Source organism: Carcharodon carcharias, chromosome 4 (genome assembly GCF_017639515.1).
Source record: "Carcharodon carcharias isolate sCarCar2 chromosome 4, sCarCar2.pri, whole genome shotgun sequence".
Lineage (NCBI taxonomy): Eukaryota > Metazoa > Chordata > Chondrichthyes > Lamniformes > Lamnidae > Carcharodon > Carcharodon carcharias.
In genome coordinates, this window is record NC_054470.1 from 106907095 (window position 1) to 106934234 (window position 27140).

The 27140-nt window shown below is 44.6% G+C and overlaps 1 pseudogene; it reads right to left on the minus strand.

The window, feature by feature from the left end:
- Positions 1-23668: 23668 nt before the first annotated feature.
- LOC121277295 lies at positions 23669-24103 on the minus strand (annotated as a pseudogene).
- Positions 24104-27140: the final 3037 nt, after the last annotated feature.

A 27140-nucleotide genomic window follows, 5' to 3' on the forward strand; every position in this document is an offset into this window, starting at 1 on the left:
AACATTAATATTGGCACAGTTCTATGTCGTGTGACATTTTCTTGAAAGCGTCATGGTCATGTGACAGTTTCTTAGTTATGCCAGTGATAGAAATCCTAAATCAATTTGTGTCATGGTCTGCACACATTCCAAGATGAATAGTCAAGCCAGTTGTTGCACTAATTCTCCAGTTGCTACCTGCCTGCTGAAGCCAACATATTTTGTGTAAATCCAGTAATCCACATGGCCAGATGATGCAGCACTTCCACCCATGTTATCTGCACGCATGCTACTTAATGTTGTAGCTAGCTTTTAGAAAAATCATGGATCTGTAACAAACTCTAACCTTCTCTAATTGCTGCCTTGTCATTACTATTGTGTTTGAATAGAAAAATAAATCATAATGATCCTTCACACTGTAAAAGATATATGGCCAAGTAGTGAGTAAATAATCATCTCCCCTAAATGGAATTAAAGCTTATTTCAAATTGTCCCTTAATTACATACATTTCACTCTTTGAAGTTAATCCATATTCCCCTTGATTGTTGGTTTAACTAACTGGGAGGTAGCTTTTAGTGCATGCAATTACACTTACGGCATGAAATCCTGGTAGCCAGTCCTTCAGCGAGAATACATTTAACTTAAAAGGAGCTGACATTAAAATGTCTGTATGGCAAAGGCAATTTGTAACAATGGCCAAAAATGGACCAAGTTTGGTATCTCTATCTCAGGAACCAGCAACTTTTACCTGCTCTTCCAGAAGTTGAGCTGGGAATTGAAATGTAATTATTCAAATACAGACACAGACACAGTGAAGTGACTTCACGAATATGTTAATCAAGAGATAACTGACTTAATCAGACCACACAATGATATGTGTTTGTCCAGATTCCAGTAACTATCTTGACCATTTAACTCCTGTGACTATACAAGCTAACGGATATGTTCCATTAGCTTGAAGATTAATACACAAGATAAGATCACACAGAGTTAGGGGTAATATATTAGCTTGGTTAGAGATTGGCTAACTAACAGAAAGCAGAGAGTCGGGAAAAATGGGTCTTTTTCTGGATGGCAAGCTGTAACTAGTGGGGTGCCACAGTGTTTAGTCCTTGGGCCCCAACTATTTACAATCTATATTAATGACTTGGATTCAGGGATAGAAGGAACTATAGCTAAATTTGCAGATGACACCAAAAAAGGTGGGAAAGTAAGTTGCAATGAAGAAATAAGAAATTTACAAATGGATATGGACAGGTTAGGTGAATGGGTAAAAATTTGGCATATGGAGTTTAACGTGGATAAATGTGAAGTTATCCATTTTGGTCGTAAGAATAAAAAGGCGACTTATTATTTGAATGGAGAGAAACTTCAGAATGCTTCAGTGTAGAGGGATCTGGATGTCCTTGTGCATGAATCACTGAAAGCTGGTATGCAGATACAGCATGTAATAAGGAAGGCAAATGGAATTTTGGCATTTATTGCTAAAGGAATAGAGTATAAAAATAGGGAAGTGTTGTTGCAACTGTACAAGATATTGGTGAGACCGCACCTAGAGTACTGTGTACAGTTTTGGCTTGTGAAGGATGTAATTGCACTGGAGGTGGTTCAGAGGAGGTTCACTAGATTGATTCCAGAGATGCAGGGCTTGTCTTATGAGAAGAGATTGAGCAGTTTAGGCCTATACTTTCTAGAGTTTAGAAGGATGACAGGAGATCTAATTAAGGTATATAAGATGCTAAAGGAAATCGACAAAGTAAACATGGAGTGGATGTTTTCCCTTGTGAGGCATTCTAGAACGAGAGGTTATAGTTTTAGGCTGAGGGGTGGTAGATTTAAATCAGAGATGAGGAGGAATTAATTTTCTCAAAGGGTCGTTAATCTGTGGAATTCACTACCTCAGAGTGCAGTGGATGCCAGGACGCTGAATAAGTTTAAGGAGGAGATAGACAGATTTTTAATTAGTAATGGGTTTAAAGGTTATGGGGAGAGAGCGGGAAATTGGAGTTGAGGCCAAAATGAGATCAGCCATAATCATAATGAATGGCAGGGCAGCCTCGAGGGGCTGAATTGCCTACTCCTGCTCCTAGTTCTTATGTTCTTATGTTCTTATGACACCTGGGTCGATACCCAGATCGCTTGGAAATGCTAATTCCAGAATGTCTTCAGAGGATAAAACTCATTCACCAATCTGATGAGACTGATAAACCCAGGATATTCCCCATCAAAACATCTTTATATATTCATGGACTATTCCCGAACCCAGGATGTGCAATTGATGCAAGATTTAATCTGTAACAATGAAAAGGGGGTGGGAGGGGTGGGAGGGTGTGGTTGCATCAATTATTGCTATTGTTGTGATTCTTGTGCTATAAGAAGCATACGCTTAGGGACAGAGAAATGACTTGCAAGGGTAACCGCAAGCTAGATTGATCATCTGCATAGATAGAAACATGCTTCCTTGAATGATTCAATGCATGAAGAGCAAAAGGGAACAACATTTGTGGGTATTGATTGAAATTGAAAGGGACAGGGTACTGAAGTTTATGTGTAATCGATGGTGCAATAAAGAATTAAAATAGCACTGAGTTGTACTGAGTTGTGAGTCTTGACCACTTTGGCCCATTTGGACGCGTTCCGGTCTTACCGTGAAGTCAGAGTGCAAGAGGAGAGGTGTGGGTCCACCTGCCTACAATGCAGTGTAGCATTAATAATAGATCTGATTTTACATTGCGAGAGAAAATGAGAGTAAAATTGGTCTTTGGCAAGCAGTGCAAAATGACCAGTGATGAATCAGCAGCCCATTTGACTTAAATAAAAAAAGGAAAGCTGGGCAGGCTGTAAAACAGATGGCTCACTGCGTGTTCCTTTTCCCTGAAGAATAATCCCACATCCAGCGACTTGCACCAAAGTTAAACGTGTGAAAAAACACAACCGCGCAGAGAACAACCCCACCCTGCTTTGCGGATGTTCTTTTTCTCCCCCTTCTGTCACCCTGCCCATTTATTTCTTCTTTTTCTTTAGTTGCCTGCTGTTTTAATAGACATGTTAATCTGTTTAGAAAAGTAGATTATTACTTCCATTTAAAATGATGGCCAGAGGTTTGTCACACAAATGCTTCACACATCAATGCTCCCATGCAACTCGATTGATATTTTCTGGGCCATTCTTTTATTATGCATTTTATTTATTTGCTAGCTATTTCAGGCTGCTATCAGCAATTGAAAGCACAAATGTTTTCAATAATAGCAATCTGTCTGGTGCATTAGTACTTTTTCCACAGATCCGGGTACTCGCCTTCAGTTGTATTCTACTCCAGCTGCACTATCGCTGGTTATGGATTTTAAGTCACTACAGCTGATAGTGCTTCATTAGCCAGCAACATCTCACTGGCTTTTATCAGCAGACTTCAGCTTTTGTAGCCTGTAACGTAAACTGAGGTCGGAAAGTAAATCACTCATTACTGGAGCTCCTGTGTGGCTAGGCAATGGACCTTCGTCAGCCTTAGTGGTTGCTCAGGGGTAGTTACCATGAATCAGTTCTCAGACTGCACCAGAACGGTGGACCAACTCGTCCCGGCCACTGTCTCACTGTTATAAATGCCCAATAAGCTATGGACTAATGGCTAGACCCCTCTCAGAACGAGGCTCTTGATGCGTGGGTGTCAAAATGGTGATGCTCAGTGTCCCTCGTAGGCCGGCAACAATCGTAGAGCATCTTTGCGAATACACTTCAGGTTTCGGTGGGAGCCTGGTTGATGCTAACTGGGACTTTATGAAAATCAATATTTTTTTCCCCTGTGGCCCTCTTTAAGTCCATCTCTATCTCCCTGATGGAGCGAGCCTCTTGTCAAAACATTTTGGTCAATTGTTGTCTTGACCCTAGGGAACATGGAGCTAGGAGAATCTGTTTAAAGTCATTTCTTTCTAACTCCAGGTATGAGGTTTAAAAATTTCCCATTTTGGCATGAGAAGGAGGGGTTCAGTGCTCATATCCACTGTCAGCCCTGCAACTCCTCTTTCAGAGCCTTAACCTCACTGTAGGATTGGGGATCCGTGTGAGCTTGTGCTGGTGATCTCTTCTCTGACGCCAGGGGCTGAGGATGGTTCTTCACTGTTCTCCACTCCTCCATCTGTCTCGGCCTTAGTCTGTCCTGTGGCCCTAGCTTGGGTGACCAACACATACAAACACACTGGCCTTTCCTCATTGTATAGGCGAGTTGGAGCAGAACAGAAAGCACCCTCAACCATAGTATCCCAGCAAGGCCCAGGTTCACCTTCTCTGATTTTGGAGATAGCAGCCATGACAGCTCACTGCTCTCTGATTTGTGACTGAAGCTGTCAGCTTTTAGCTAAACACAGATTGGTCTGTTTCAGAGGAGATGACAGTTTGCTGCCAAACTAACTCCCTCAAAGCCCCCCTTGCATCTTCCAACTCCTCATTCAGCCTGTTATTTTCTATTTCTACGCTTTGTTCCAACGTTTGCTTTTGTATTTTTAATTGTATAACACACTCTGTCATGTACCTCCTGTGCCTCTTGTAACTGACTGCGCAGGACAGCAGTGCTCTCCTGCCAACTATCATTTTCATTTTGCAACTTACCTACCCATTCCCTTAACTCCTTTTACTTTTTATTCAGCTGTAAGTCAAACACGTTTGCACCGTGGGCCAACTTACTCTGGACCTTCTTCAAATTCATTTTACCTTTCTGAACCTCCTTAGAAAGCCTATCGAGAAGACATGAATAATCCCCGCTGCATTCTTCTACAATTCCATGGATATCTCTCACCCCAGGCACTTATTTTCCCTGGACTCTCTGGGCTCTCTATCAGTTGCTCTTTGTAATATGCCAATGCCATTGTCTACTCCTGGTTTTGCCTTAGAGCTTCTCCAAATGTTTAACTAAGACTGTTCCTTCTCAAGCTTAGCATCTTGACCACTGTGTGTCCTACTTCTGACACCAACTTGTAAGATTCCAGTCTGAGAGTCACAGAATACCCAAAAAGGCAGTCAGGCTCATAGGTGATTTTTAAGTAGTTTAATAAGAAGCAATTGTTGTTTTTAAATTGATTCATGGGATGTGGGCATCACTGGCTAGGCCAGCATTTATTGCCCACTCCTAACTGCCTTTGAGAAGGCAGTGGTGAGCTGCCTTCTTAAAACTGCTGTAGTCTATGTGGTATAAGTACACCCACAGTGCTGTTAGGAAGGGAGTTCCAGGATTTTGACCCAGCAACAATGAAGGAACGATGATATATTTCCAACTCAGAATGCTGAAAGGCTTGGAGGGGAACTTGCAGGTGATGATGTTCCCATGTGTCTGCTGGCCTTGTCCTTCTAGATGGTAGCAGCTATGGATTTGGAAGGTGCTGTCAAAGGAAGCTTGGTGAATTCCTGCAGTGCATCTTGTAGATGGTACACTGTGTCAGTGGTGGAGGAGGTAAATGTTTGTGGATGTGGTACCAATCAAGCTGGCTGCTTTTTCCTGGATGCTGTTGAGCTTCTTGAGTGTTGTTGGAGCTGCACTCATCCAGGCAAATGGGGACTATTCCATCACACTCCTGCCTTGTGCCTTGTAGATGGCAGACAGGTTTTGGAGAGTCAGGAGGCGAGTAACTTGCTGCAGGATTCCCAGCCTCTGACCTGCTCTTGGAGCCACAGTATTTATGTGGCTAGTCCAGTTCAGTTTCTGGTCAATGCTGAGCCCTCAGTATGCTCATAGTGGGGGATTTAGTGATGGTAATGCCATTAAATGTCAAGGGGAGATGGTTAGATTCTCTCTTATTGGAGATGGATATTGCCTGGCACTTGTGTGAATGTTACGTGTCACTTGTCAGCCCAATCCTGGATATTGTCCCGGTTTTGCTGCATTTGGACATGGACTGCTTCAGTATCTGAGAAGTCGTGAATGGTGCTGAACATTGTGCAATCATCAGTGACCATTCCCACTTCTGAACTTATGATGGAAGGAAGATCATTGATGAAGCAGCTGAAGGTTGAAGGTTGGGCCTAGGACACAACCCTGAGAAACTCCTGCAGTGATGTCCTGGAGTTGAGATGAATATGCTGTATACGCTAAATAGGCCTATAACAGTTGAGAATGGATTACCGGTCTCAAAGGACAAGTGGACAGATGAGGCAGAGTGAATGTTGATCTCTGTGGCTGGTGGAAGCGGGCTTCTCCCCTCCAGCCAAAGCTTTAGAAAGCACTGTCCCAGTCTTCCTCTTCTGAATAAGGCCAAAACCCACAGTTCACTTCAAAATCTCTTTCCCATATGAAATGGTACCTTCCCTCTTGAGAGTATTTTTAATCTTTTCTTAGACATTTGTTTACATATGGGTCATGAGGTCTAACCTAATCTTGAATGTCTGTGTTAGAGTCATGTCCTTAGCAGAGATAACATGCCTGTCCTGTGTTTTTCAGCCAGCAAGCTGTTATGGAAGTTATCTTCATCAGATTTCTATAATATTCAATAAATTTTTCAAGCTTTTATTAATTACAACAATCACAATTTTCTTTTGCAAGTTACAGTTAAATCTGCTTCCACTAACCTATAAGGCAGTGCATCCCAGATCATAACAACTCTCTGCATCAAGAAATCTGTTCTCATCTCTTCCCTGGTTCTTTTGCCAAATATCTGAATTCTCTATCCTTTGGTTTGTGACCTAGTGGAAACAGTTACTCCTTATTCACGCTTTCAAAACCCTCCATAACTTTGAACATCGCGACTAAATCTCAGCTTAACCATCTCTGATCTGAGGAGAACAACTCCAGTTTCTCCAATCTCTGCACATAATTGAAGTCCCTCATTAAGCCAAGTTTTGCTGAGTGGGTTTAAAACAGTTTCCCACTTGGTTCTCATGTTGGCAAAAGACTGGTGTGGGCATCATGCCTGACACAGATAGCACTGAAATATAATCCAAGCCCTTGGAGGTATAGCCCACACCCTACCTACACCATCACCTAAACCTACCTACAGGAAGCTGCTACATTTGGGTTTTTCCTGCTCATGGGAAGCACCATCCACTGTCCTAGAAGCAGCTGGAGGTGATTCACACCCACTAGCTCCTGATAAACATGATTTATAGAGCTAGTTAAGGAGACACCAATTTGAAAAGTGGCTCCAAAACCACAAGGAGACCACACCTAGACACAGTTGGGACCCATTTTCAATTTGATGTGAATAAATCTTGCTTGGAAACATTCCTTTTCATACATGATGTTCCTGCACATATATCTTGTCATAATCATGGGGCAGTGGGGTGTGAATTTCTATCATTTTTAGCAGGCAATAGATTTTAAATGTAAGGCATAACATTGAAAAGTATGGAAATTATGTATATAAACAGGAAAAGGATTGACAGGCTGGGTCTCTTGTCCCTTGAAAAAAGGCAGCTGAGGGGTGTCCTCATCGAGGTCTATCAAACCTTTCATATTTTTAAAAAGTGGATACAGAGAGAACGGGCAGAATTTTTCTCTCGTCAGGCGGGTGTGCGCCCGACCCGAATAAACATAAAATGACGCGCGATGACATTGGGTGAGTGTCCCAACGTCATCGCGCACTTGCACGACATTTTAGTCAGTGGGTGAATGCGACAGTTGGCAGCGCACCTGCTAACAACTTAACAGCCCATTAAGGCCCTTAATCAATTAATTGACTCAAATTTTTTGCTGCCCGTCCAATCATTCAGTTGGCGGGCGGGCGTAACGGCCAAGTGGCCTTTGCAATTTAGCGAAAACTCATCCACGGGCAGGATGAGGTTTTGATCAGTTATTAAAAAAAATTGAAAACCTTTAACGCTCATATTTAATATGTCCCTGCACACGCTACAGGATCACATGAGGGGATATGTTTTCATTATCTTCAATATCTTAATTTTTATTGTTAAAAATCTTCAGCTCCTTGAGGCAGCTCTGTGCCTCGGAGTTTTTACCACGTACATTTCTGTGCTTGCATTCCCCCTGCCCTCACCCCAGCAGTGCTGAGTGCTGCAGTGCGCGTTTTACGCTGGCTCACCGTTGATTGGCCAGTCAGTGTGAAATCAACATCAGGGCCCGATGCTGGGCAGCAGTGGACTTCATGACTGCTCCCGGACCCACCTGCATGCCCGCCTGTAGAGGGGAAAATTCTGCCCAACCTTTCCTCATGTGGGGAAGAGCATAACTAGAGGCCATCAATATAAGATAGTGACGAAGGAATCCAATAGGGAATTCAGAAGAAACCTCTTTATCCAAGGAGTGGTGAGAATGTGGAACCCGTTACTCCAGAGGGGATGGTTGAAGTGAATAGTATAGTTATATTTAAGGGGAAACTAGACAAGCATGTGAGGGAGGAGGGAATAGAGGATTACGATGGTAGATTTAGATGAGGAAAGATAGAGGGAGGCTCAAGTGGAACATAAATGCTAGCATCAACTGGTTGGCCAAACAAATTGTTTCTCTGCCATATATTCAAAGTAACTCTCTGTATGTAAAGCCTGGAAAACATATCATAAATCCATTTATATTGTTGTTTCAGGGTTTTCCTTCAAAGTTACAATGGACAAGTGTGAGAACTTCCATAGGAATTCACCTCAGTGGAAACACTTCATGACATACACAGTGATCTGATGTATGTTAGATTAAAATAACTCATGGCGGTTAAATGAAAACATTGTGCTGACTTTGCCTCTTCTGTGAATGCTAAGGGATGTGGTCACATGATGCTGTTCTTAAAATTATGACACAACGAAATGCACCAGTGGGCCAGCCGAAAGGGCAGGACATTATTGAGACAGCGCAAAATAAACATGCAGCACCTCTGGGAAATAAAACCTCTGGTTAATCAATTGCTGCTGCATTCTTGTGCTGCTAATGGTACTCATTCCTTAAAGTCATCCCCTTTGTCATATGACAGCATGAGACTGGTGCAGACACTTTATGCACTGTTCAATTAGAATCCTGGTCCAGTCATGGGCATCAGTGTATGTTAACTTAGCCCTGGTTCACAGATTGTGAAGAAAGAGAATAAACCACATTTGTAACACGAAGTGTGAGATAACTTGAATTCAACACCAAATATGGCTGTAAAAAAAACATTTTATTGCGTTCAACAAAGTTTAGATGCACCCAATGTCATGAAGCAGCAGACGCACAAAGAAGTAACCCAACTGCAAAATGTAATTACTGCGGCTCAGTGGGCAGCACCTGTGCCTCAATGTCAGAAGGTTGTGTTCAAGACCCACTCCAGGTTAATATTCCAGTGCAATATCAAGGGAGCACTACACTGTCAGAGAAGCTGTTTTTCAGGTGATATGTTAAACTGAGACCCCGTTTGAGGTGGATGTAAATGTTTCTGTGGCACTCCTTTGAATGTCATAAGGGGAGTTATCCCTGGTGTTCTGGCTAATATTTCTCCTTCAATCATCATCACTGAGATGGATTATCTGGTCTTTATTACATTGCTGTTTGTGGAGCTTGCTGTACACAAATTGGCTGCCATGTTTCTTACACTTCACAAGTGCTTCATTGGCTGTAATTCGGTTTGGAAGGCCTTAAGCGTGTTATAACAAGTCTCCCTTTTTATATCCTGGCGATGAACAACTTAGCCATTCCATTATTTTAGCTCCTGTATAAATACACAAGCCATTTCTAAGTAAAAAGAAAGCAAACACCTTAATCATGTGAGTTTAAAACAAATCTAAATCTTACCAAAAATGTATATGTAACAAGGATATTTGACATTAGTTTATGTCTCCTGCAGATAGCTTTTGCTCCTTTGGGAAGTGTTCTATAATTTCATATTGGTGTAGAATATATGACTCATGGCTCCTCCAAGGATGTGGGAATTAATGTGCAAAATCCTAAATAAATATTTGCACATGATCTGCACATGAATGGAGCATAAGCTCTTTTAATTTACACTTGGCATGGCATGCAGGACAGTGCTCAAATAGCCACACAGCAATTATTTCATTCCATGTACTTTAAGGAATTACACAGTAGAAGCTCTTTTGCATTTGGGATTGCAATTATCATCCTATACCAAAGGTGATGCCCTGGAGGCAATTGAGGCAGTCCGTTTAACACGTTCATCAGTCGCTGCATAAAGTCATTGAACCTAGCCTCTGTGTTCACCTTTCCCCTTTTTGGCCTGTGCGACCTACTCCTAGGGCAGAATTTTCCAGTCGGCATGCAGGGACGGGCCCGTCACGCCAACGCGTAAAATGACGCACGACGGCATCAGGTGTGCATCCCGATGTCACCACGTGCCATTGCGATATTTAGGAAGGTGGGCACGCTATGAGTTCTGAGGCACGCTCGCCATTAATTAATGGGCTAGTTAAGGCTCTTGAGGCAGCAATTGATCTTGATTTTTCTCAGCCCTTGCGATTTTCAGTGCATCGCATGGACGCAACAGGCAAGTGGGTAGACCACATTTTTAAATATCTCATCCACGGGCGGGATAAGAGGGGCGAGTGGGCTCGCTAATGTGAGTTGTTTGTACTTTAAATTATAACTTACTGCTACTTGCTTGTGTGAATAGGACAATTTCATTTCACTTCAGAGCTGCTTTAACAGAAATAACAGACTTCAGTTCAGGACTCTGGAGGAATCATAACAATTGGGCCCTTCCAGGTATTAGACAGCCTTCCCTTCCCCTGGGAATGGGAATTGTGGGAATTGCTGGGGGCACCTCCTCCGCTGCGGATAAGAGGGCCAGAAGGGGGAGGAAGCCAGGTGTCCTTATTCAGCCTCCAGGGGAGCCACCTGTGGGAGGACAGGCACAGGTGCAAGGGGCGCAGGGCCAACAGGAAATCCAAGGTGAAAGGGGCCACAGAAGACGCCACTATCCTGCTGCCAGGGTTTTCAGGCGGTGATGCAGCTACCTCAATATGTCCGATGTGCAATGCCGAAGGAGGCTTAGTCTCGCAAGGGAGACAGTGACCTCTATCTGTCAGATGATCGGCCCTGAGATCGGCTCCAACTGTGTGGGTGGACATCCCATGCCAGTGGCGCTGAAGGTCATGGTTGCTCTCAACTTCTATGCCTCCAGCCCTTTCCAGATGTTGGTGGGTGACCTTTTTGGAGTCTCCCAATCAGCTGTCCAAAGATGTGTCAACCTGGTGACAGATGCTCTGTTCAGGCAGGTATTGACTTTCATTAGCTACCACTCAAATGAGGCCAGCAAGACAGAGCGAACCAGAGGTTTTGCGGCGATTGCTGGGTTCCCCCGCGTCCAGGGTGCAATCGACTGTACACATGTGGCCATCAAGGCGCCAGCGGGTGAGCCCAGTAGCTTCATCAACAGGAAGGGATTCCACTCCATGAAAGTGCAGATAGTGTGTGATCACAGGATGCTGATTCTACAAATCTGTGCAAGGTATCCAGGCAGCACCCTTAACGCTTACATACTGAGACACTCTTAGGTGCCGGGGCTCTTCAGTGCTCCAGCCCGACTTGATGGCTGGCTGCTGGGTGACAAGGGCTATCCCCTAAGAAGATGGTTCATGACACCTCTCCACCATCCAAGAGCAGAGGCCGAGCAGCGCTACAATAGGAGCCATCCTCCACAAGGGCTGTGGTGGAGAGAACCATTGGTCAAGATGTGCTTCCGATGCCTGGACCGCTCAGGGGGCACACTCCAATACCCCCCAGATCCTGTGTCGCTGATAGTGATTGCATGCTGCGCTTTACACAATCTGGAGCTGGAAAGGAGGGGCACAGTGGAGGAAGAAGATGTTGACGCAGCTGTCCTGGCAGCAGAAGATGAGTCCAGTTGTGAGTTCGAGGACGGGCACACCCAGGAGAATGCTGAGGGGGTAGAAGCTGATGTAGGCACCCTCCAAGGAGGCAGGGACACCTGGGAGGCTTTGACTCAAAGCTCCTTCAGCTAGCCTACCAAAGGTGGACCAGGGCTGCAGGCTCCCGACTCAATACCTGAGAGCAATATTTGTTTGGACAGCAACATGCATTATGTGCCATTTCAATAAAGCTCAATGACAAACAAGTCACTCATAACATCATGGGCTCCCCTTCACCTGAAGAACTAATGAAGCACCCAGAGGCTTTTTGAGGACCAAAACATTTAATGATTGGCAATTTGGCATACAGAAATTAAAGTACATTAAAAGGTATTGAACAGCACACCAACTTAAAAACAACTGAAATGGGGAGCAAAAGAAACCCACCAGTGATAAGCCCGTGTTGTACCTAAAGTGATTTATGCTTACACTTGCGGGTGCTAGGTCTAGGTGCTCCCCCTTCGTCGGCAACAGCATTGGAGACAGCCTGCTCACTCTGCTGTCCTGTTGGCCTTGATGACGTTGGTGGCGTCCTCTGGCACATGGAGCCTCTGTTGGCCCTGACTGAGGGAGAGCAGCCAGTGGCATAGCTGGCATCTCCCCAGTCGTCGCAGCCTCATCAGATGCCATGGTCACTGGCAGAGGGGCAGAGAAGCTGCTGCTGAGCGCCCTGAGAGGAGCCCACAGAAACGACAGGCAGCTCATGCACCAACGTCAGGTTGCTTTGGACCTTCCTACTCACCACTAATGGATGTGCACCTAGCTGGGATACTGGGTGCCTCATCCATCTCCCACACTAGCACTGACCACTTGGGTTCATTGCCTGTGTGAGGGCTTGCAGGTCCGAGTGCAACCTCAGGAATCCCTAATTGAGCTCCTGGAGTAGCCTCTCCATGAGAGTCGCCACTCTGTCCATGGAGGAAGCAGTGCGCTCGGCCATGAGGGTCATTGCATTGCTCATACTCAGCAGGGAGTCCTCCATCATGGAGATCATGGCATGCATTCCCTCCGCCAGATCGTCCCGCACACCCTGCTGGACTTCCAGCATCTGCTGCCTCAGGGACGACTCCAGAGGCACATCATCAGCCACTGACTGAGCATGTTCCTGGTCCCCAGCACTGCAAGCGGGTGTGATGTGCTCTTGCCACTGTGAACCGAGATACTAGCCGACGACCTTATTCCTACCCAGGTGCTGGTATCTGCCCTGGTGCCTGCCTGGCTGAGAGGGTGTGGTGTTGGTGCGTTGATGTCTTCTGTGCCCTCAGGACTCAGTGGCAGTCCCTCTGCCTCCTGAGCCTGGGTGTGCTCTGGTGAAGCTGAAAGGAAGAACAAGGACATTTGATTAGTTGAAGTCATTACACTGTTAATGTACTTGACTGGCACTTGGATCAGAACACACTCCTCCTTCTATTATCAATGGGCATCCCATGTTGGATGCTGAAATCAATATACAGTCAACAGTGAAATGTTTGCACTGACAGACATTGTGACCTCAGTGCACGGCACTCTTACCTCCAAGTGGCACCCAACCATACCACGGCCGGTTGACCTGGGCGCATAGCACCTCTCGAACTCCAGTGCCTCCTGCGCATTTGTATCTGATGATGATGATGAGAAGGTGGGGCTGCCCTCTCCCAGTCTGCAGCCTCTCTGCATTATTGTGTGCAGTCTTCTCCTGAAAGGAGAGAGGAGCATTGATTAATTCACCCTGTACCTGCGTTGTCATTGCAGCCTGGCCAACCCCACCTCAGGAAAACCTTGCAGGGCTCAGCTGATTCATACCCTGGAGCCACCATACACTCATTCCAAGCAGCCAGGCCTCACCCCTTTGCCCAGATGCTGCCTCCATCACATTTGCCACTCACACTCTAAGAATTTCCAAACCCATGAACTCTACCACCTAGAAGGACAAAGGCAGCAGAGAGATGGGAGCACCACCACCCGGAAGTTCCCCTTCAAGTCACTCAGCATTCTGGCTTGAAAACGTTTCACTGTTCCTTCACTGTCGCTGGGTCCAAATCATGGAACTCGCCCCCTATCAGCATTGTGGGTGTTCCTGCACCACATGCAGCGGACCCAGAAGGCAGCTCAGCACCACCTTCTCATGGGCCACTAGGGATGGGCAATGAATGCTGGCCCACCCAGCGAAGTCCACATCCTGTGAATGAATGAATACAAAAACAAAATTCTGAGGTGGGGCGGGGGCAACCTAACTGCTGTGCTAAGTGACCCATGCCAACATAGTACCCACCCTTCCGATCGTAATAGGTCATTAAACCGCTTGCGGCACTGCACCTAGGTGTGTCTCACCACATCATGGGAGCTGACCCGTACTGCCACCTCCTCCCAGGCACATCTTGTTAGGTGGGGGGGCCTCCTCCTCCTGTCCCTTGGTACCAGGATCTCGCGGCGTGCTGCCACCTTCTCAAGGATGGCAGGGAGGCACTCATCCGAGAACTTTGGCACCGACTGCTCCACCAACCTGCCCTCCCACCTGGCCTGCTCTTTGAGGATGTTATCTATCATGCTCCTGACCGAAATCAGTGGCAGATTTAGGACGGCTGCCTGCGCCATTTTTGAATAGGCCTCCAGGTCACCATTGGAGTTGGCAGTCATTGGCCTCCCGCCACTGCCCGCCCCTTTCCGCTGATCTTGGGAGCACCGATTTACGCTGGGCGGGCCTTAATTGGCCCGATTGTGTAAAATGGCAGCGCAGAGCTGATTGCAGGAGGCGATTGGCTCTGCGCCCACTCCCGTCGAGCCCACCTGCCATACAAAAAATCCTGCCCCCTAGAGCTTATGACAATCTCAAACATGTTGACTCAAAGATTCCTGTGAAGCAGCTGATGGACAGCAGCCATTGTTAGTTAGGCTTGCTCATGTCCACTTAATGTCAATGATATGAAGTGAAGGACATTGATTTAAGGTGGCTGACAAAGAAGCAATGGCAGTGGGGGAAAAGTTTTCTGATGCAGCAAGTGGTTAGGATCTGGAATACCCAACCTGAGAGTAGGGTGGAGATGGATATAATTGGGGCTTTCAAAAGGTAAGCACCTGAAGAAAACAAAGTTGCATAGCCATGGGGAAAGGATGGGGAAGTGGGATTAGTTGAGTTGCTGTTTCAGAGAGACAGCACAGACTCAAGAGGCCAAAAGGTCTCCTTCTGTGCTATTATAATTTTATGATCCTATGATATTGTGCCGTTAGGTATACAAATAGTCACTTGGTAGCACAGAGCTTAAGTATTGCTGAAAAAAGAGACATGCTGTTGAAGCTTTTAGTCTTGCGCTCCAAGACATTTTGCAAGAATACTAATAGTAAAGGGAACAACAATTTATACTGCATGTGAAGAGAGTGAAAATTGGCTGGCAAATGGACTCTGATTGAAAGAAGTGTTGTCATGGAAAATTCACCAGGGAAAAGTTAACTGCCAAGCTACTGTTCAAATTCAAACCAGGTAGGTCAAATCTGATTGGTCAAGGAATTGCCCTGGGGAATTATTGGCTTCCCCCATGCTGAAAAAAGACACAATGCATGGACATGTTCCTTCCGTCTGCAAAGGACATGGCCCTGTGTGTGAATATATGCAGCTCCTAACTTGCATAAGTGAGTCATTCCCTGATCAAATTGAAATTGAAATTAGCCACTTCAGAACAGGCAAATGTAAATTGAAGTGGATGTGTTCAATATGAAATCAGGCATAGAAAGAGAAATAAAGAAAGGAAAAAAAAATTGATTAAAAGTGAGAGAAAAAAGACAGAAAGGAAAAATTAAACAAAAGCAATTTACTTTTTAAAAAATCTCCAACACCATTAAAACACAATGTAATGAGAATCCACACTTTTGGCACTTAATTTTCAGTACCAGAAAGGTTGACGGGAAGTAATTAATGCTTACTAAACTTGAAATGACGACTTTCCGTGATGAATTATTTCAAATCCACAATGCAAATACAACACCTTCATGCCTATCAATGTATTTGAATGGGGAGCAAGACATTGTCTCCATGAAGCTAATGGTGGAGTGACTTTTTTCCTATAACAACATCTCCATAAACACATTTAATTGTACATCTGCCCTCACCTAAAGTTGCTGTGACACTTGCATTAAAATAATGGCGAGCACTATTATTCCCATCATTACTTTGATGAGCTATTATTGGGATTCAACTTATTTACTTGTTTGCCAAAACTTGAAAATCTTGCCAATTTCAAGAGATGAAGTTCAAGCAATTTTGGCTCTGAAATTCTGTGGGGTTCTCCCAGTCTCTTTCCATCACCAGCAAACCTCCCCCGCACTGCCCCATGAATATTGTACGCTCCAGAAATTCCCATCTCCAGAAGATGGAGAGCAACCCCATAGAATTGCCATTTATTTTTGTCTTTAAAAATCTGATTTAGTCTCCAAGCAAGTTTCTGCCGAGTTTCACTTCTGCATACTCCTTATTTTGGAATTTGAATGATCAACAGTAACGCAAACCTACATCTTCACTCCTCGCCCACCCACTATTCTCCAACCGTCATACCACTACTATCTAATATAACCATGAAATGTGCAATCGAAACAGTATCAGTGATACCTATCCCTCTTTTACACCTGACTATGTGAGCAACAGTATTCCTGAAAATTAATCTCTTGCTAAAGTAATTATAAATTCTTTTTGCACTGGATTTAACTTTTTTACCCAATGCAAGTAACAAAAAGAGTACAGCTTGCAACACAATTTTGCTACCCCCTCTTCTACCAATCTTGACCTGAATTTTCTTGAGCTAGGCAGACTGCACAATAATAGGAAGTGCAATTGGCCATGGTTTCAGAACAGAACCTATTCCCCACGGCTACACACAAAGTTAAATATTTAGCTAGAGGACAAGTTGATTTAAGAATTTCCAACACCAGTCAGATTTCAATTTTCATGAGGACAATTCAGTTTTTCTTGTTTTTGTAGGTCAGATGAGAATTGTTGAAGCTTCCTGCAGTGAGGCAGTTGGGATCAATTAATTCAACTGAAATGAGATTTCAAAACAGGTTCTGAAAGGCTAGTAACCTCATAACCAAAATGCGTCAAAGAAATACAGAATCTTAATTGATACATACACACTTACCTCTATTGTTGTGGTTCCAGGCCAAGACATTTGTTGCAAAATCACTGTCAAGTTTATGAACAAAATATTGGCTGGGATTTTTTGTGCCCGCAGGCATCGGGATGTGTACGGGTATGGGTCGGTGGTGTGAGTGGACAATATGGCGAGAAGGCCAAAAATCAGTTTCACAACATCGTGAGACCAGTTTGTGATTTTCCGCTCTATCCGCCGATGGAGGGCCGCATTTCCCGCCATCAGACGTCGGGAACCTCATGATAATACATCAGCATTTCATTATAAGGCCAGCCTGCCAGACTTATCATCCACCTCCCCACCGCTGCATCGTCTGCCCACGGCGGTGGGAAAACACGCTGATACGTTTCACAACAGCGTATATAAAGTGTGCACTTGGCGAGCTACACTTCACTCGGGACTTCAAGGTTTGCTTGCCTACCTTGCTTTGGGCAGCACTCTCAGTCATCAGCGCCAGGCTTCACAGACAGCACCACATCACTTTTCGGGCAGCTCACGGGTACACCTCTACCTACCAGATTAGCCATATGCGGATGGCTTTTCAATGGCTGCATGGTGAGGTCTTGCTTGGGCAAGAGGGAGAAGTGGCTTCAGGCAAGGGAAGAGGCTGTGGGATGAGAGATGTACTGGTGTAAGAGGGTATCCCAGGATGTGGCAGCATGTTGATCTGTGCAAGTGCCCTCAAGATTGTGATGCCTGAGGATACATTTTCCAGAGGAGATGAGGCCAGATGGACATATGAGGGTATGCATGTGAGAATGAGTGTTGATGTCCCTTGAGTGGCAGTGAGTGAATGTGTGATAGGCTTGAGTGTTTGAGTTTAGAGTGATGAGATGGCTGCCATGTCCTGGCTGCACAGATGAGATCACTCATCCCTTACCTGCATTGGATGGCCAGCCTCTTCCGTGCAGCATTGGCACTGATCGCCACTGCCATCGCCTACCAAACTGGTGTGGTAATTTAGCTGCCCCTCCTGCGGCCAGAGTGGGGGTAGAGAACATCACAGTGGGCCTCCACAGCATCAAAAAGGTGATCAAGGGCTGCAGTCTTCTTGCCTTTCGGGGCCATGTCTTATTTGCTGTCCTGGGCTGGAAGCACTGAGCATGGCTGTACTTTAAATGTGGTGCCAGTTGTGATGAAGTGGTGAGGTGATGGTGTGGCGGGCGAATGAGAGCCCGCCCGCCATGGAAACGGCATGTTTCCCGGGAATGTATAAGTAATGCAGTGGGTTTGAGACGATACGGTTATGAAAACCCTTAAAACGCTGTTTTATCCAACTTCTACTGCACTTAGTGGAAACCTGGGACAATTCCGCCCATTGAGAAAAATTACATTGTTTTGTCACCTTGGACATTGTTTACGGGCTAGGTACATCCTAATTCAAAGAAACTGATTGAATTTGTCTCTCTGATGACATACCAAACTATCAGCTGGGAAACAGGCATTGAACCCACTCCATTCAAAGTATCAAAGAGAATCGTGTTAAGCTTCAAGGGGACATAGATAGGCTGGTGGAATAGGCAGACAAGTAACAGATGAAATTTAAGGCAGAGAAGGTGAAGTAACTAATTTTGGGAGAAAGAACAAGGAGAGGCAACATAATGTAGGTTAGAGCCTTGAGGAGATGCTGAAGCAAATCACTGAAGATGGAGGTTGAGAAACTTCCCGGTTGAGAAAGCGGTTAATAAATCATAAATAGATCCTGAGCTTTACAAACAGGGATATAAAGTGCAAAATCAAGGAAGTTATGACAAACCTCAAAACACTTCTTCATCCTCCACTGGGGTATTGTATTCTGTTCTGGGCACCACACTTTAGGAAGGATGTGAAGGCATTAGAGAGGGTTCAGAAAAAATCACGAGAATGGTTCCAGGGATGAGGAACTTCAGCTATGTGGATAGTTTGAAGATAGATTGGGGCCATTCTCCTTGCAGAAGAAAAGATTAAGAAGAGATTTGATAGGGGCGTTCAAAATGAAGAGGAGTCTGGACCAAACAGAGAGGGAGAAACTGTTCCTGCTGGCAGAATGATCAAGAAGTAGATTTAAGGCGATTGGTAAAAGAAGCAAAGGCAAAATGATGAAAATATTTATGCAGCAAGTGGTTAGGAATTGGAATGCACTGTCTGAGAGCTGGTGTTGCAGATTGAGCCATGGCTTTCAAAAGGGAATTGGATTATTATCTGAAGAGAAAGAAAGGTGGAGAGTGGGATTAGATGAGCTCTGGCAGAGGCATGGACTTGATTGGCCAAATGGTCTCCTTTGCGATAACCACTCTTAGGATTCTAAAATCTTAAAAATAGCTATACTAAATCACCTTTGAAATATATCAGGTTTAAAGTACAGATAAACAGTGTAAATTTTACATTCACCCAAACATATTTTCAAATGTTCTTTGCTTGTCCAAAATTACTATCGTGATAAACAGTATCCCTAGCCAGAAGCTCTGGGTTCAAGTCCTACTCCAGATCTTAACAGCTAAGGAAGGTGTATTCACAATGCAGCCAAATAGGTTACTTATCAACCTGCAAATCCTTCTGATAGACCTGCCTCAAGTAGCAAGTGTGGGAGAGTCTTCTCATCAGCCGAGTTCAGTGAAGAGTGGTGCCCCTCAGGCTGTAGCTTCCGGTATCAGGATCGCAACCTGTTCCTAGAAATATGAGCTATGAAACCAGATGTAAGCATGTGCTCTGCCTGCCTCATGCATTGCTCGATGTGGGAAGCTCTCTTAATCAAAAATTTTTTTAACTTACTCTTCCACACTATGTGGGTGTTACTGGCTAGTCCAGCATTTATTACCCATCCCTAATTGCCCTTGAGAAGGTGGAGGTGGCCTGCTGTCTTGAACCGCTGCAGTCGTTGTGGTGTAGGGACACCCACAGTGCTATTAGGGAGGGAGTTCTAGGATTTTGACCCAGCAATAGCTCCAAGTCAGGATGGTATGTGGCTTGGAGGGGAACTTGCAGGTGGTGGTGTTCCATTGCATTTGTTCCCCTTGCCCTTCTAGGTGGTAGAAGTTGCAGGTTTTCAAGGTACTATTGAAGGTGAATCTTGCAGATGGTACACACTGCTGCCACTGTAGAGGGAGTGAATGTTTGTGGATGGAGTGCCAATCAAGTGGGCTGCTTTGTCCTGGAAGGTGTCAAGCTTCTTGAGTGTTGTTGGAGCTGCACTCATCCAGGCAAGTGGAGAGCATTCCATTACACTCCTGACTTGTGCCTTGTGGACAGGCTTTGGGGAGTCAGGAGGTGAGTTGCTCACCATAAGATTTCTGGGCTCTGGCCTGCTCTTGTAGCCACAGTGTTTATATCTGGCTGGTCCAGTTCAGTTTCTGGTCAATGGTAACCCCAAGGATGCTGTTCATCTTTGTCTGCTGCATCAGTTAAGTACAGAGAAATAGTTTAATGCACTGATGAAACATGTTGGCTGGAATTTTATGTCCCAGTTGGTGTCGTGTTTGATATTTAATATTTTATATTTAAAATACAAAGGACTTGAAAATGAAATGGTGGTTTGATTATTATAAACTGTGAAATGATCGATAATAGGATGGCATGGGGAAAGCCAAGAATCAGTTTCACAATGTTGGTGAAATCAGTTTGCAATCGTCCACTTCACCTGTCAATGGCAAGCCACGTGTCCTACCTCCAGACATTGGGAATGTCATTTTAATACAACTGCATATCATTATAATCCCTGCTTGGCAGAATAATCTCCCCAAGCTGGATCATCCAGGCATGTCTGTGTGATTGCACGCCAACATGTTTCACAACTGCACATAAGCAACATGCACCTGGTGAGCTGTACTTCGCTCGGGAATTTGAGGTTTGTTTGCCTACTATGCTTCAGACAGCACTTGTGGTCATCAGCACCAGTCTTTCCAGGCAGCATCACACCACTTTTAGGAGGGCTCGCGGGCAGATCTCTACCTACCAGACCAGCCTTAAGGCGGGGGTGGCTTTTCAACAGCTGCAGGGCTAGGGCTTGCTTAGGGAAGGGGGAGAAGTGGCCTCAGGCAAGAGGAGGGGCTAGAGGGCGAGGGCTGTACTGAGGAAGGGGGGTATCTCAGGGTGTGTGTGGGGGGCACATGTTGATCTGTGCAGGCTGAGGAGGCAGTTTCCAGAGAAGATGAGGCCAGATGGAGATATGAGGGTGTGTGTGAGAGAGTGAGTGATGATGTCCCTTGAGCTGGCAGTGAGTGAGATGCCAGTGAAAGTATGATGGTCTTGTTTAGAGTGATGAGATTGTTGCCTTACCCTGGCTGCACGGATGAGATCATTCATTCTCTTTCTGCACTGGATGGCCAACATTTTCTGTGCAGTGTTGGCACTGATCACCACTGCCACCGCCTCCCAAGTTAGAGTGGCGAGATTGCTGGACTTTCTGCGACCAGAACAGGGGTGGACAATATCACAGCAGGGTCTTCAAAAGACATTCCAGCGAAGGGTCATGGATCTCTTCCTGGCTTTCAGGGCCATGTCTTCACTGGAGCAGTCCAGGGCTGTGAGCATTGAGAACTGTGTGCACAGTTACTGTTTCAATATGGCACCTGGAGTGAGGAAACGGTGAGGTATTGGCATGGTGGGCAATTCAGAGGCTGCCCACCAGAAAGACGGTGTGTTTCCAGTGGCTGCATAATTAATAAGGTGGGAAGTGGAGGATACGGCTTGAAAAGCTGCCATTGCAGACAGTGAGTAAAACGTCCTTTTTTCTGCCCATTACCACACTTAGTGCAAATTTGGGATGATTTTGCCCACTGGATTTTAATCAAGTTGGAAAAGGGGAGTAGCAGATTTGATGGGAAGGAGAAGTTGTTTCAGTCTTTCACTAATAAAATGGCAAGCCACAATGAATAAGTGCTTACCTAATAAAGTTATTTGTGTACATAGGAGAACAGATGGCTGGCAGAGATATACAAATCAGTAGTTGAATTGAGGGGATACTATGGTGTCATCATTAAACCATGATTCAATTACTGCTCTATATCTGCCAGCTGTTTTGCATTACATATTATTTAGTGCTTAGCGCTACTTGCCAATGGCTCTGCATTACTATGGCAAAAATGAAAGCTCTCTCTCTCCAGCACTGCAATGGTCTCCTTAACCAATGCTGCCACCCCTCCTCCTTTCTTTTCTAAACACATTGTAACCCAGGAATATTTAACACTCAGTTCTGCCCTTCCTTAAGCCAGGTCTCTGTTATCACCACAACATCGTATTTTCACATGGCCACCTGCACCTGTAACTCCCCAGTCTTATTTACTATACTCACCCCGACTTCACCTATTAACTTACTATTCTCTACTAGTGTCATCTGTCCCTCCCAGTATTTTGTGCACCCTGGTATTCCTCTCTAACATTTTCTCTTGGTTCCCACACCCTTGTTAAGTTAGTTTAAAGCCCTCCCAACAGCACTAGCAAACGCCCCACAAGGAACTCAGTCCCAGCTCTGTTCAGGTGCAACTCGTCCGGCTTGTACAGGTACCATCTTCCCCAGAGCCAGTCCCAGTGTCCCAGGAATCTAAAGCCCTCCCTCATGCACCATCTTTCCAGCCAAGCATTCATCTGCTTTATCCTCCTATTTCTGTACTCACTGGCACATGGCACAGGGAGTAATCTGGAGATGACTAGATTTGAGGTCCTGCTTGCTAATTTTCTACCTAGCCACCTAAATTCCGATTACAGGATCACATCCCCTTTTCTACCTAAGTCATTGGTACCAATGTGGACCATGACCTCTGGCTGTTCACCCTCCTCCAGAAGAATGTCCTGCAGCCACTCTGTGACATCCTTGACCCTGGCACCAGGGAGGCAATATACTATCCTGGAGTCACGTCTATAGCCACAGAAAAGCCTGTCTGCTTCCCTAACCAATGAATCCCCTGTCACTATTGCTTTTTCTTTCTTCTTCCTCCCCACCTGTACAGCTGAGCTGCTCGTGGTGCCACAAACCTGGCTCTGACTGCACTCCTCCGAGGAACCAGCACCCTCACCAGCTTCCAAAATGGAAAACCGATTTGTGAGCGGGACCCCAGGGGCCTCCTGCACTACCTGCCTACTTCTCTTGGACAACCTGGTGGTCACCCATCCGCTCTCTGACGCCAGGCCCTTAAGCTGCAATGTGACCACCTCTCTGAGCATGCTAATCACATAGCTCTCAGCCTCAGCAGATGTGCCACAGTAGCATCCATGACTTCACACATAGTACAGAACATGCATCCCACTCAACTGACCTGCATTGCCATGTCTTAACTACTTCCCTTATATTAAATTTATTTTACTTTGGATTATTTATATTACTTTATTATATTGCCCCTAAATTTTACTTAGTCCTGGCACTTCTCAGTTAAATCCAAGTACAACAATTTGTTTAAAAATATTACACTTTTCTAATTTACTCACCAGGCCCTGCTTACTGAGGCCACCGCTCTTCTTTCTGAGGAAAGGCAGAAAAGGAAAGGAGCACCTCATCCCTCCTCACCGAACTCCCTCAGTCACCTCTGCTCTCAAACTATTGCTGCTTCTTGTGCTGTTTTTTTTCAGGTTTAACATTTTAGTGCAAAGGTTGCACTTCCTAACAAACTCATCCTCACACTAAAGCCTTTTTATTCTGTTGTGACAAAGAATATAAATACACTAAAAGATTTTTAAAACAAAAAAATTTACAGAACGGATTTCTTAGATACATTAGTCAGAATAGATTTCTCAGATTTATTAGTCATAAATCAACTCATTCGCAAAAAAGGAATTCAATTCAAAAGGAAGCTTGGTACAAGGTTGGAATCCCACTTTAGATATCATCAGTGTCCTCATCATTGTCCCCAATATCGTCAAACTGGATTCCATCATCATGATCAGGTCCAAAGGTGTCTGTTTCACTGATTTTGGCATGCTCTGGAAGTTCACCGTAGGCTTTTAAACTTCTTGCCTCATCTGCATTGTTTTTCAGGATGACATCAGCCTTATTATCCTGGTAATCTCTCAACCCAACCAATATAATGTCTGACGTGTTTATCCAAACCTTCTTTCTCAGCTTCCCTCGAATATGGCAAAGCCTCTTCACACCATCAAAACACATGGTTTCCAAACATCCATTGCCCAGCATCTTAATCACCTGGGCATATTCCTGACCATCTTCTTTGAACACCAGCTCACGTTTCTTGGACTCATTTTCATTCTTACCACTTCACCTGTTTTTACCTTCCTTATCTTTATTCTTGTGCATGGCTCTATGTGTGTCTGCCTGCCTGCTCCTGTTCCCTGCACTGTGCTCCTTGTGCTGTTTTTAAAGCTCTTCTGCCCTACTCTGCTCTCCTCTAGGTACTGCTGGCTGCCTTTCCCAGGGTCCTTCTCTTGCACTCTCCTCTAGGTACTACTGGCTGCCTTTCCCAGGGACCTCCTCTTGCACTCTCCTCTAATTCCACTAATTGCATGGGATAGTCCCTAGAACCTTAATGTGCATTCCCTATTTGTACCTAAACTGCATTAACTTGTGAGTGCAATCACTGTTCCCCATTGGTCAATGATAATGTAGTTACGAATGATTTTATGTGTTAAAAGAGACTACAGTAATTAGAAGCAAAAATACTGGTCAGTGGCAGAGCTGTCGACATGTCATACTTCATCACTGATACACTCCCCACCCCGACTATTGCTAAAGAGTCTGTGCAAGATAAACTTTCTGCTTTGGCTGGGTTTCCTCTGTCTTTATCTACCTTACTGCTGAAGCCTGAAGACCCATCCCTTATTCTTGTCATTGGATTATTCATCAATTCTGTGCTCAACTGGACCCCATTGGATAGCTGTGACGATTCAGTCAATCTGTTAATCTGTCATCAGATGGGCCGGCATCGCACAATAACATGTGAGAAATTGTCCTTTTGACTTCAGCTTTTATGCTAGAGAATCTGATCCATGGAGAAGGGAACAATGTGCCCCGACAGAGTTTGGACCAATCAATCGGGGCAACGCACAGGTTGTAAAGTTGAAAATTGTACTGCAGAATCAGGGCATTGACAGCCAGGACTGAAATGCTTGTGCACAATGTAGAAACTATTGCAAGGGAAGCTTTGACTATCCTGAATGGTGTTTGCGCCCTTCAGTTGATTAGCTTTCAAATACTGCATTGATAAACTTAATGATTACATTCCTGTAATGTAATCTCTCACCTCTAACAACCAATCCGCCACATCTGAATATGTATTTCTGTTTTGCATGAATGGCATTACTAACACCACAGTATGTAGTGGATTGAGCCATTCTTGTCTGTAGTTGAACAATGAAAAAGATGCCCTTTAATGCTTCTAACAAGGGAGACAGGGATCACTTTAAATACTGTTGAGCTAGAACAATTCCATGAATTCATGGGCCCTGGCAGCTTCATCACAGAAGATAGCAGAACCTCCAGAGAAATCAGATGGTGGATCAATATAGATGCTATTACTCTTCAATCTCTCTGGCATGTTGAAACCAGCAACAAAGATCTCAACATGTAGATCAAAATTACAGACTACAATGCTGCTGATGTTAATGTCCTTCTGCCTGGCTCTTGAGGACTGATCATTGACTCAGACTGAATGAATTCCTTGGTCTCGACAGTCAGGAGTCATTTGTGAAATATAGAAAGCCAGACTCTCAAGACACCAATTACCAAAACTCTCAGTTGCCCTGTAGTCAATCAGCATCTACACCAATGCTCCCAGTTAATTACAAGAGTAAGGCTGTGTTCATTACGTGTCTGCTAAAAGGACAAAACTAGGCCTACTTTGGAAACTTTCAAGAAAGGTAACATGCTGACTGAGAGCTGAAAATGAGAATTGTCTGTGTTGGAGGGAATGGGCCATATTTCAGCGGAACAGGGTACCTGGTGAAGTGCCCATAGCCATTTTATCTTTTTTCTGCACCCTTTGGCTCAAAAATCTTTTGTGCTTTAAGTTGCTAGAAGGGTGATGCGTAGAGTGGCATGAAATGACCAGTACATTCTGGAGATTCACAGCTCCCAGTTGGTATCTCTTCATGTCCTGACCCCACTGGGCAATTTGCACATTAATTATGGTGTGCATTGTTCATACCTTATTATTTTACCAGCAGGATCTGGCCCAATGTTAAGAACCTTGGACTAATTTTCTATTCATCAATCTTAAGAACAAATTCTTTTGTCAAACAATAAGGAGACATGACTATCTAGTGCTAAGTGGGTACAAAATGGAATTTTAAAAATTGATGCAAACAATTCAATTGAAGGTATTAAGTAATGGTAAACAAATAGTCATCTAAACATTGATTTGTATACAACTGTGCTGGACTATTATTTAATAAATGTGGAACTAGTTGGATTTTGTGAAATGTATTTAATTTGGATTATTTCCACTGTTTGCGTCGAGTGGACATGCAGATTTGACCATATTTCAAAACAAGGCTTTAGTGATGTGGAATGTAGAATCCAAGCCAAAATGCAAATAAGATGGCAAGACATTTTCTTAAGATCTGCAGTTAATATTGCCTTAAATTTGTTATTAGTGCAACCTGAAGCTGGCACTAACCTAATAATGAACTGGTCAAAATGGCCAGTGTGTCTATTGAGACCACTGTAGTATCAATACAGTGTCAATGAGTTGGAGATGCAGGCGGCACATACAGTCTATTTTATAGCAGCTTATTTAGTCAGTAGGCAGTCTACTTAAACTGTACACTGCAGCAAACAATCTACAGTCTACTTAAGAGCATCTACAAACTAGAGGAATTAGAGCTCATGACTGAAACCAAAAACATTTTGTAATTTCTGCAGAAAATGCAGTAGTTACATACAAACTATGTGCATAAAAATCTATCATTTGCGCTTACAACAATGTGGTCTCCAAACATGATGATGGAGGCATTTACCTATCATCTCTATCCTGACCAAGAACTCTGGCGTCACTATATGAAGCCCACTAGCATGCAATGCAGAAAGAGATGAAGAAAACTGAAATGTAAAGTGAAGGTTCTGATTGTCCAAGTTTCCATAGGCCAGAATTTTCCCGTTGGCGTGTGGGGTCAGGCCCTGCACGCCCACACGCAAAATAGCGCCATCGCGATATTTGGGAAGGCGGGTGTGCTATAAGTTCAGATGCGCGCCCGCCACCAATTAATGGGCCAGTTAAGGCCCTTGAGGCAGCCATTGATCTCGATTTTTCACAGCCCATGCGATCTTCAGGACGTCGCACGGGCACAACGGGCAGGCAGGTAGGAGACATTTGTATAAACCTCATCCACGGGTGGGA